This window comes from Corythoichthys intestinalis, chromosome 1 (assembly GCF_030265065.1).
Source record: "Corythoichthys intestinalis isolate RoL2023-P3 chromosome 1, ASM3026506v1, whole genome shotgun sequence".
NCBI classification, from domain to species: Eukaryota; Metazoa; Chordata; class Actinopteri; order Syngnathiformes; family Syngnathidae; genus Corythoichthys; species Corythoichthys intestinalis.
In genome coordinates, this window is record NC_080395.1 from 11,766,808 (window position 1) to 11,778,122 (window position 11,315).

Consider the following 11,315-nt stretch of genomic DNA (forward strand, 5'->3'; position numbering starts at 1 on the left):
GTACATAAGGACTGTATTTGTTTATTATAACAATAAATCAACAAGATGGCATTAACATTATGAACATTCTGTTAAAGCCATCCATGGATAGAAAGACTTGTAGTTCTTAAAAGATAAATGTTAGTACAAGTTATAGAAATTTTATATTAAAACCCCTCTTAATGTTTTCGTTTTAATAAAATTTGTAAAATTTTCAATCAAAAAATAAACTAGTAGCCCGCCATTGTTGATGTCAATAATTACTTACAAAATGCTCATGGGTGCTGAATCCTATAAAATCAGTCACACCCAAGCGCCAGCAGAGGGCGGCAAAACTCCATAAAACACAATTAACAAGTGGGCACGTCATTGTACTGTCATTTAAATCTGTCTGAGCAGGGCATGTGCGTTAATTGCGTCAAATATTTTAACGTGATTCATTTAAAAAATTAATTACCGCCCGTTAACCCGATAATTTTGACAGCCCTAAAATAAATGAATCAATAAGACCTTTTCTGCAACATCAAATATTAACAAAATGAGTGCTTACAGATAAAACAAACATAGCAACATAACAATATGAAAAATAAAGAATACGTATTGCACATTGTAACAACTTCTAATGATACTATTATCCATTTTCCATTTCCACTTTAAAAACGCCACGTAAATGATTACATTAATTCTAATGTTAACTCGCTGAACGACATGGCAATCCTACCTTCCAGCTCTGCACCTGTGGTGTGTTCATTATGGCTAATGCTTGCTGCTACATATCCCTTGTGAGGTGCTACAAGAAGCCAAAGTTTCCACAATTACATATTGTCGTATCACACGGTGCAAGTTGCATTTTATTCGCCATCTGGCCTTACCACTTTCGTTGTAATCCTCTGTAGTTTGAGGCAGCAAGGTCGCTGCATGAAAAAAAATAGCTATTTTTGCGCATTTTGCCGATTCTTTCACGAGTGCTTTTCTCTTTTTAATTCTTATTTTTCAGCGCCACCCTTGCTCTTTTTATCCATCCGAGCACCGAATTAGCAGCTAATTTGGCTCAATACAGACTACAATTAGGGGGCGGAGCTGCATGCTGTATTTTTCGTCTGCACACGTGAGGATGAGTCTGGAAAAAAAAATACTTTTTTTTTTTTTTTTTTTTTTTTTTTTTAAGACGGCCCACAGGGACAGCGGTAACAGAATGTAAGTTATACTCAGTGACACTGTCACAAATAAATACCAAACAAAAAATGATAACAGTGTAATTTTTTTTTTTTTTTTTTTTTTAATAAAACCCGGACCGTCCCATCTGGCCGGCCGGCCCTTCTGGAATCGTCCAGAAGCTCCCGATTAGTCACTCCGGGCCTGACCATAATACTGATTTGCAATGAAACTGTATATACATGTCAATTTTTTCCAAGTGTTTTATTATTTTTTTTTTCGTGTCAGCGTGTCGGGTGTTGGTTGGTTTGACAAATTATGTCAATCCGTCCATCATGTGCTACTCAAGCGCCCAAAACAACGCACGCAGACACGGGAGATGTCGCAATATGTCTACATTTTTCTTAACAGACTAATGAGAGTAGAAAGGCGACATCGTAAAGAGCTGACAATTATTTCTCGTCAGCATTTGACGATCTGAGATGCGGGGACGACAGGGGAGCTGACCGGATTATTTTATTTATTAATACCAGTGCATTTTTTCTTCGTGTCAGGTGTTGGTTGGTTTGACAAATTATGTCAATCCGTCCATCATGTGCTACTCAAGCGCCCAAAAAACAAAGCACGCGGACACGGGAGATGTCGCAATATGTCTACATTTTTCTTAACAGACTAATGAGAGTAGAAAGGCGACATCGTAAAGAGCAAACAATTATTTCTCGTCAGCATTTGACGATCTGAGATGCGGGGACGACAGGGGAGCTGACCGGATTATTTAATTTATTAATACCAGTGCAAAAATTCAACACGATCATCTTAATACTAAAAAACAAAAATACAACAGAGCGAGATGTAAATATGATGTGTTGGTCGTTCCATATTCAGAAATTAAACTTTCGATGTATTTTTATTTTCGTGACAGCAATCATGCTGTATATGTGATTGTATGTGTGATCAAGAACCTGCTAAAGAAAGTCCGTGCGCCCCCGCCCCCTACTCCCCTCACAAAAGGAAAATGTTTAACCGTGTCCTAAATCGAAATGCAAGCACGAGCCATGACTTTGAGCCCATAGAACTAGGACAGACGACGCGGAAGTTCTCCCTCGCTTTTGCAGCAGCAGGAGGGAGACGAGGCTGTCTGTGAAAGCAGAATGATACCGCCTGTCACTCATTTCTGAAACTACGACGAGTGGTCAATGTGGAAGAGAGGGAGGGACCAAGCAATGTCACTTCCCGTTCAGTTATAGACCCTACCCACGTGACGTCACACACAGCCCTAAACCACGCCCCCGCACCATGTTGGCCGGCAACACATCGTTTTTCCCCATTGAGGCTACATACATTCCTCCTATTTACGGCGTGTTTTTCTGCTCCTTAACATTAATAATCAAAATGGTGAAGGCGTGTGTGGCTGTTGGTTGCACTAACAGAGAAGATGGAAGGAGAGACTTGAAATTTTACCGTATTCCGAGGGATCCAAATAGAAGAGCGAAATGGACGGCTGCAATTCGACGTGAAAATTGGACACCAAAAAATCACCAGAGACTATGTAGTAGTCATTTTATATCCGGTAAGATGCATTTAATATATATTTAGAGGGTTTTGGCCTGACAACCACAATTAAGATCATTGCTAGGCTAATCGCCGACAACATACGACGTAGTACGACATAGTTTCAAATTCAAGATGTTTGTGACTTCCCTTTCTTCCACCATCGTTATTTTTCGAATAATATTTAGCTGGTACCAAGTGAGGGAAACTGGCCTCGTCTACGGGGCTGACAAATAACCACAATTAAGATCATTGCTAGGCTAATCGCCGACAACATACACGTATGTATGTAGTGCGTGCTATCGCTAAACCATATAAACATTAAAAGCCTTAACTCCATTGACAAACGACATGAAATACATTAGACTTGACAGTGGATGTTAGCAATAACAAAAGAATTCGAATTGAAAATTTCGTAACTCACCTTTCCAAGCACAAGATAGATTCCTGCCAAACGAGGACCTGTTTCACCCAACCAGCAACGAAGTATTTATAAGCGTCCAAGCTCTTGAAGTTTTTCGTGAGAATAGGCCGATTTTGTGTGGACAAGATCATTTTAAATATCAGCGTAGCAGATGTCAGGCAGACAGGGCGAAGACAGTGGGTCGAAAAACATCGATTTGGGCATCAAATATGGATCTGGCGACTGTATAGAACGAAGCTTTTCCTCATAACGCCTTTTATGCAACAGATCCAGTGAGTTTGCGGCATCAGAAAGCACCGGGTCTTCCATGAAATGCATTTTAAATTGCGCCATCAATTGAAAGCAATGCAAATACAGAGTCAAAATGACGGACAAGTGGGCGGAACCCTACAGCGAACACGTGGTGCGTGGGTAGACTCTATACTGCGAAGCGGTCTTTGGTGATTCGTTCGGCAACGTCACTTCCCGTTCAGTAACCGAACGATTCGTTTGGGCGGGGAGGGAGATGAGGGGGGCGAACGATTCGTTGAACGATTTGTTTGAACGAATCTTTTTACTGAACGAACCGGAATGGATTCGTTTGCTCAAGTGAACGACAAATCTCGTCACTAAAGTGAACCGGAAGTAGAGACGTTTATGGAGGTAGATTTGTGTCTTTATTATTCAATCAAAAAAAAAGTTGCTTCAATCAAATAAAAAAATGCTTCAATCAAAATATATATTTTCAATCGAAGAAAACGTCTCTTCAATCAAAAAAATGTGTTTGAATGCAAAAATAAATTTGAAACTCAAAAAAATATATTTGAAAACTATTTTTCTTTGATTGAATTTTTTTTTTTTTTTTGATTTAAGTCAAGTTTTTTTTGATTGAAACACCATTTTTGATTGAAGTCATGTAATCTTGCGTTGGGACCACATTTTGGCTAGGACATTTGTGTCTTTATTATTCAATCAAAAATTAAGTTGCTTCAAACAAAAAATATATATTTTCAAAAGAAAAATCACTTCAATCAAAAATTTTAAAAATATTCAATTGTAGAAAAAAAAGGTTTGAATGTGAAAAAATATTTGAGACTCAGAAATTCGCATTTGAACACTTTATTTTTCATTCAAACTGTTTTCTTTGATTGAAGCAATCCTTTTTGTGTTTGAACCATATAAGGGGTAGGACATTTGTGTCAAAATCATTCAATCGCAATAAAAGTTGCTTTAATCAAAAAACTATTTTTAATCAAAGAAAAAAATCATTTGCAAAAATATATATTTTTCTAAAATATATTTTTTTATTTGAAATATATATATTTTTTTATTGAAGTATCACTTTTTTGAAAAGCAAAAAGTTTTAAACTCTTTTTTTTTTTTTTTCAAAGTGAAAAAAGTTTTGAACACACTTTTTTTTTGAAGTGGGAAAAGTTTTGAAGGCACTTTTTTTCGATTGAATCATTTTGACACAAAGATTCAACTTCAACGCTAGTTCCGGTGTGTTTGAGTAGCGGCTGATTGGGCCAATGGCATAAAAGTATGAAGCAAGAATAATGGCCATTGGCCACCAGGTCTCCATCCAGCCATCGGAGTCTCCTGGAGTCCAAGCCGATTATAGGGCACTGGTACGGGGGTGTAACATCGGCATTTCACCGGAGTACCCGCAACGGCACACTGGTCGGACCCCGATATCACCCCCCAGGCGCGGTGGCCGGCTGTCGAGTGGACGGTCCGCGAATGACACGACACTCATTCAAAGTTGAAGTGATGGGGCTCCAGGCGTGGACGCCGGCGACTCGCCGGTAGTACACTCTCTTACTGGGCAGGCTAGTGTCGGGCCACTCGCCGACCACTCTTGTACCGGCGCGTCGCGGACACTCCGGTTGGAACCGATTGCCAACCGTCACGTCAGGGCAGCGGGTGAAGTTCGCCGTGTTGAATCACATTAAGCAGCAGGGCACCATACTCTGGTGAAATGCCAATGTTACACCCTCGTACCAGTGCCCTATAATCGGCTTGGACTCCAGGAGACTCCGATGGCTGGATGGAGACCTGGTGGCCAATGGCCATTATTCTTGCTTCATACTTTTATGCCATTGGCCCAATCAGCCGCCACTCAAACACACCGGAACTAGCGTTGAAGTTGAATCTTTGTGTCAAAATGATTCAATCGAAAAAAAGTGCCTTCAAAACTTTTCCCACTTCAAAAAAAAAGTGTGTTCAAAACTTTTTCCACTTTGAAAAAAAAAAAGAGTTTAAAACTTTTTGCTTTTCAAAAAAGTGATACTTCAATAAAAAAAATATATATTTCAAATAAAAAAAATATATTTTAGAAAAATATATATTTTTGCAAATGATTTTTTTCTTTGATTAAAAATAGTTTTTTGATTAAAGCAACTTTTATTGCGACTGAATGATTTTGACACAAATGTCCTACCCCTAATATGGCTTGAACACAAAAAGGATTGCTTCAATCAAAGAAAACGGTTTGAATGAAAAATAAAGTGTTCAAATGCGAATTTCTGAGTCTCAAATATTTTTTCACATTCAAACCTTTTTTTCCACAATTGAATTTTTAAAAATTTTTGATTGAAGTGATTTTTCTTTTGAAAATATTTTTTTTTTGTTTGAAGCGACTTAATTTTTGATTGAATAATAAAGACACAAATGTCCTAGCCAAAATGTGGTCCAAACGCAAAATGACATGACTTCAATCAAAAATGGTGTTTCAATTAAAAAAAACTTGACTTAAATCAAAAAAAAAATTTTCAATCAAAGAAAAAGTTTTCAAATATATTTTTTTGAGTTTCAAATTTATTTTTGCATTCAAACACATTTTTTTTTAATTGAAGAGATGTTTTCTTTGATTGAAAATATATATTTTGATTGAAGCAACTTTTTATTTGATTGAAGCAACTTTTTTTTTGATTGAATAATAAAGACACAAATCTACCTCCATAGACGTTCAAGTACTGGAACTTCTGGGTAAGAAGATCAAGCGTTTGGAAATTCCATCACTTCACCTGATCACTGGAGTCAAAAAAATATCCAATAAATATGATCAACATATCCGAATTCTAGTCATCACTAAAAATACCTAAATTTGAAGGCTCAGAATTTAAATATTTCGTAAATGTATACACTGACTTTATCCAACCTACTATACCAATGGGTGAAACATGGTAATATAATAAGGGTCGCGATGCAGAAATCACAGACATCAAGGAGTGGTAGAGATTTTCTTTTTCATACAGTGACCCTTTTAATGTTTTTCCCCCCAATTTTTGTTTGGATCGATTATTTATCATCTAACATCGGAGAAAATGTGACGAACAAAAAAAATTACAATTAAGCGACAGTTATAAGCTAGATATCCGTGACTGATTTACAGACACCATTTTTTTGCATTATGATGTAATGTGTTTAAAAGTTTAAAATATACAAGTAAATAATTTTTTAAAGTTTTTTTTTTTTTTTTTAACTAAATAGACATTTCGAACAATAAATCTACTTACCTGCCTTCTTTTTTTGGCTGTGTTGAAACAAAAGCGGTTGCACGACATCTGTAAACGGGCGTTTCCAGGGTAAAACAGACATACAGTATTAAAAATAGTTTGGGGGCTTAATGCGCCATGATTCTGCTATGGCAGCATATAAACATATTGTTCTATCAAACACAACAGTTGTTTTGGCTTAAAATACAGCAGTTTATTTTAAAGAGTGGTGCAAGAGCAGAACTGCCATTTCAACCTTTTCTGTGTTTTCCACCATATATGAATTAGATAGTTGTAAAAAAGAACAGCGCCTGAAAAAGCATGAACAACTTTTTCAAAAGAGGCTCGTGAGAACCCGAATAATAAAATTGAAATGCTTTTTCCATTGTAAATGCAAGAATCAGTATATTTTGTCACACGCTAGAATTCAAAGGTTTTTTCTCAGTGTGGCTACTTGCGTGGCTTACTAAATGTCCTTTCTGAGCAAATCTTTTACCGCAAAGTGAGCATGCAAAAGGCTTTTCTCCAGTGTGTGAGCGCTTATGTAGTTTTAAATTATTCTTCTGAGAAAATCTTTTATCGCAAAGTGTGCAGGCAAAAGGCTTCTCTCCAGTGTGTGTTCTTGTGTGAATGTTTAATTTTTTCTTCGTGGAGAATTTTTTATCACAAAGTGTGCAGGTAAAAGGTTTCTCTCCAGTGTGTGTTCTTGTGTGAATGTGTAAATCATCCTTACGGGTGAATCTTTTTCCACAAAGTGCGCAGGCAAAAGGCTTCTCTCCAGTGTGTGTTCTTGTGTGTATGTTTAATTTTGCCTTCGTGGAGTATTTTTTATCACAAAGTGTGCAGGCATAAGGCTTCTCTCCGGTGTGTGTGCTTATGTGATAGTTTAAACCTCCCTTATGGGCGCATCTTTTACCACAAAATGTGCAGGCAAAAGGTTTCTCTCCAGTGTGGGTTCTTGTGTGATAGTTTAAATTTTCCTTCGTGGAGCATTTTTTATCACAAAGCGTGCAGGCATAAGGCTTCTCTCCAGTGTGTGTTCTTGTGTGTATGTTTAATTTTGCCTTCGTGGAGTATTTTTTATCACAAAGTGTGCAGGCATAAGGCTTCTCTCCGGTGTGTGTGCTTATGTGATAGTTTAAACCTCCCTTATGCGTGCATCTTTTACCACAAAATGTGCAGGCAAAAGGTTTCTCTCCAGTGTGGGTTCTTGAGTGAATGTTTAAATGTCGCTGATATGTGAAACTTTTACCACAAAGTGTGCAGGCAAAAGGCTTCTCTCCAGTGTGTGTTCTTGTGTGATAGTTTAAATTTTCCTTTGTGAAGTATTTTTTATCACAAAGTGTGCAGGCATAAGGCTTCTCTCCAGTGTGTGTTCTTGTGTGTATGTTTAATTTTGCCTTCGTGGAGTATTTTTTATCGCAAAGTGTGCAGGCAAAAGGCTTCTCTCCAGTGTGTCTACGCATGTGTGTCTTTAAGTAGCATTTCCAAGGAAAGGTTTTATCACAAAGTGAGCAGGGAAAGCTTTTCCCTACCACGCCTTCCTTTGCGTCTCTTTTAAATGATGACTTGTCTAAGGATTTTGAAGCATTTTGGTCAAAGTCATCTATCTCCTCATCCGTATTAAAGTCAGAAGAATGTGACGTTATGTCATCGCTGTCCGAAAGCGGAGCTAAGAAACCGTCCGGTTGTTCTCCTTTTGTTGTCTGGTGCTGAAATGAGCTGTCACTCAAAGGGTTCGCTGCTCCGCTCTCTTCGCTTGGTCCTTCGTCTTCTTCGCTCTTCACACCGACACCCATTGGAAAATTGAGGATTTCAATTTCCTGTTTTTCTTCTTTGATGTCAGAGGTCTCTGGCTCCGCCTCCTGTTTGATCAACGGCATGTCAGGCTCCTCCTTCTGTTTAACGTGGACGGGATTGTGCTTCTCAGGGTGAAGTTCTTCTACAGTGACGTCTGCGGGACTCTGGATGGGGGAAAAAAAATTACGTGATTTAATGACGTCGGACATATAGAGAGAATATAGAAAGAAAAACAGGTAGTCCCCGAGTTACGACGTACCCGACTGATGTAATTTCAACTTTAGGACACTGGGGTCTCCAGTCTTTTTTTTAATCATGTTGACTTTTGTTTTGTGATGCATGCTTTTATTTTGGCGGAGGAAATGTAGGGCAGGTAGTACTTCCGCATGTGAGGGTTGCAAGTCAGAGCGCATTTACACACGAAGAACGTATTAGTTCACGCTAAGATGAACGCGAACACACACACACACACAAGGAAGAGCCATTTGCTCCCACGAAGAAGCCGAGTGTGAGAGAGGAAAGACCCTGTGCGCACATTTACTTTCGAAGCATCCAGAGGCAACACCTTTTGTACAGTTTCTTGTTCATTTTCAATTGTGGTCGAATACTTTGGGCGAGTTGATGTGATTTTTTTTTTTTTTTAATGGTGTGGGGACGCCAACTCATACGTGCCAATCGTTTGTTTTTATTGTTATTGCTGTATCAAAATTTGCATTGCTATTATTGACGATGAATTGATTTCATTCAATTTTTATTTTTGTTTCATTCTGCACGTGTTGATGTCATGAGAAGCTGAATAAAGTCAGGAAACCACATGGACCTATCTCCAACATCTTGGCGAGGACAGTACAATGTCGTCTATTTCGGGGTTTTGGATAGTTGTTTTGAGTTTTAGGCAAGTTAATTCTAGAGTTGGCAATCTCTGGCATGAAGCCGATTCGATATGTATCTAGATACACAGGTTACGATTCAATTCAAAAGCGATACATTTTTAAGGCCGAGCATTCGATACGATTGGATACAGTTTAAGAACGATACGGTTCGATACAGAGTGAAAACGATACGATAGTAAACATTAGTTGTGTGTGTTCGTACAGTATTTCAAACATATAAAAAAAGATTAAAGATTAAATTAAACAACAAAATTTCATACCAATGTTATGTTTTATTTTTTTTTGAAAAAAATAAAGCTTACTATATGACCGTCATTTTGTTGGATGGGATTGATGATAAAATAAAACTCCAGTGACAGACAACAATAAAGTGCAGTTATTTAACTAATGTATTTTCTGGTGTTTTGAGCACAATAGGCAAGTAATTTAAGTGCAAACTTTCCACGTAAACATCTTACCAGCAAAAACTATTAATTATATGCAGCAGCTCTAGCAAAAAAATAAACCTGCTCGTGTTATCATAAATAAATAATAAATTATGCTTTACCACTGGAATAACTGGGGGAATAAAAACATGGCATTTTAGACAGACAGGTATATAATCATTACTTTAACCTTATACACAGCAAAGTCATTCACTTATGCCTGTGCTACCACATTATTTTATTCCTCATCACTGTCTATATCTTTTTTGAAGGGCAGATTTTTCTTGAGGAAGATCAACTGATCCACATCTTCATGTTTAAGAAACAGCGTTTAACAGTCCATTGTTTTAGCATGTTGCTTCGTTGCCACGACTAGTTTCGTTTTGAGCTGTGAAGAAAATGCTACGGAGCGTGCGTTAGAGTTGTTTTGTTAGCTCTCGCGTTGTTATGACACGCCCGTGACGATCGGGTAATGACGGTGACTACTAGCCGTTCTGCCGAAATGAGTGGGAAGTTGAGGCAACCACGACGGCGGTCACAATCTAAGTGCGCTGTGTGGTGAATGACACAAGCACAACATGTGAGCTAAAAGCTAAATTATTATCATATTAAGCAATGCATTGAACTAGGCATTAGAAGCAGATTCTTGTGCTCACAATAGCCAAATTCTATCTCTACTATCGGTTCATTGAATATTCAATGGCTAATTAGTAATTAGCCATTGTAACGGTGTAACTGTACACAAAAATCTCGGTTCAGTACGTAGCTCGGTTTTAAGTAGTGTTGCACCGATACCATTTTTTGGGCCCGATACCGATACAGATACCTGGCTGTGCAGTATCGGCCGATACCGATACCATTCCGATACCACTCTGTTTGCAAAACAACAAAAAACATATTTATATATATATATATATATATACACATATACACGTATAAGGGATGCAAAGATACAGTTAAGTCACGGTTCGGTACGATTTTCAATACAATTGAATACATTTAATGCTCTGAAACAGAAAATACAACTGTTATTATTATCATTATTAATATTTTTTTATTTGCTAACAAGCAAAAATAACAGTGGCATCATATAAACAAGCATTTTAGTGCATAATATTTATGTGCTTACTTCTTACTGATCTGAAGAAATTTTGTATAAAAGTGCTGAGAACAATCTTTACTGTATGTAAAGTGGGGCACACTGTTGATTGCTGCAGCTCTTTTAGCAGCGATATTTACCATATAAGCAAAACATCCTATTTGTGGTCCGAGTCCATCTGTAACATGTACTGAATTAACAGTATTTGCAGCATTGTTTATCGTCACTGGTATGGATTGATTTGGCCTGATTAATTTCCATTCAGTCATGACGGTTTCTAATTCATCAATGTAGTATATGGACTACGCGTCGCTCTGGGCTCACGCAGCTAATGGCATCTAATGTAACACATCTACAGTAGGTTGCTATTTGATGATATCTAGTGTGCACGCTGCGCCGCTTGAGTGTTTTCTGGCCACACAAGTCACTTCTGCTCATTACTGCACAGCAGCAGCGTATGACAATCGACTTTCATAAACAGGACGAGTTTGAAGTACGGCGCTTTTTAATTTG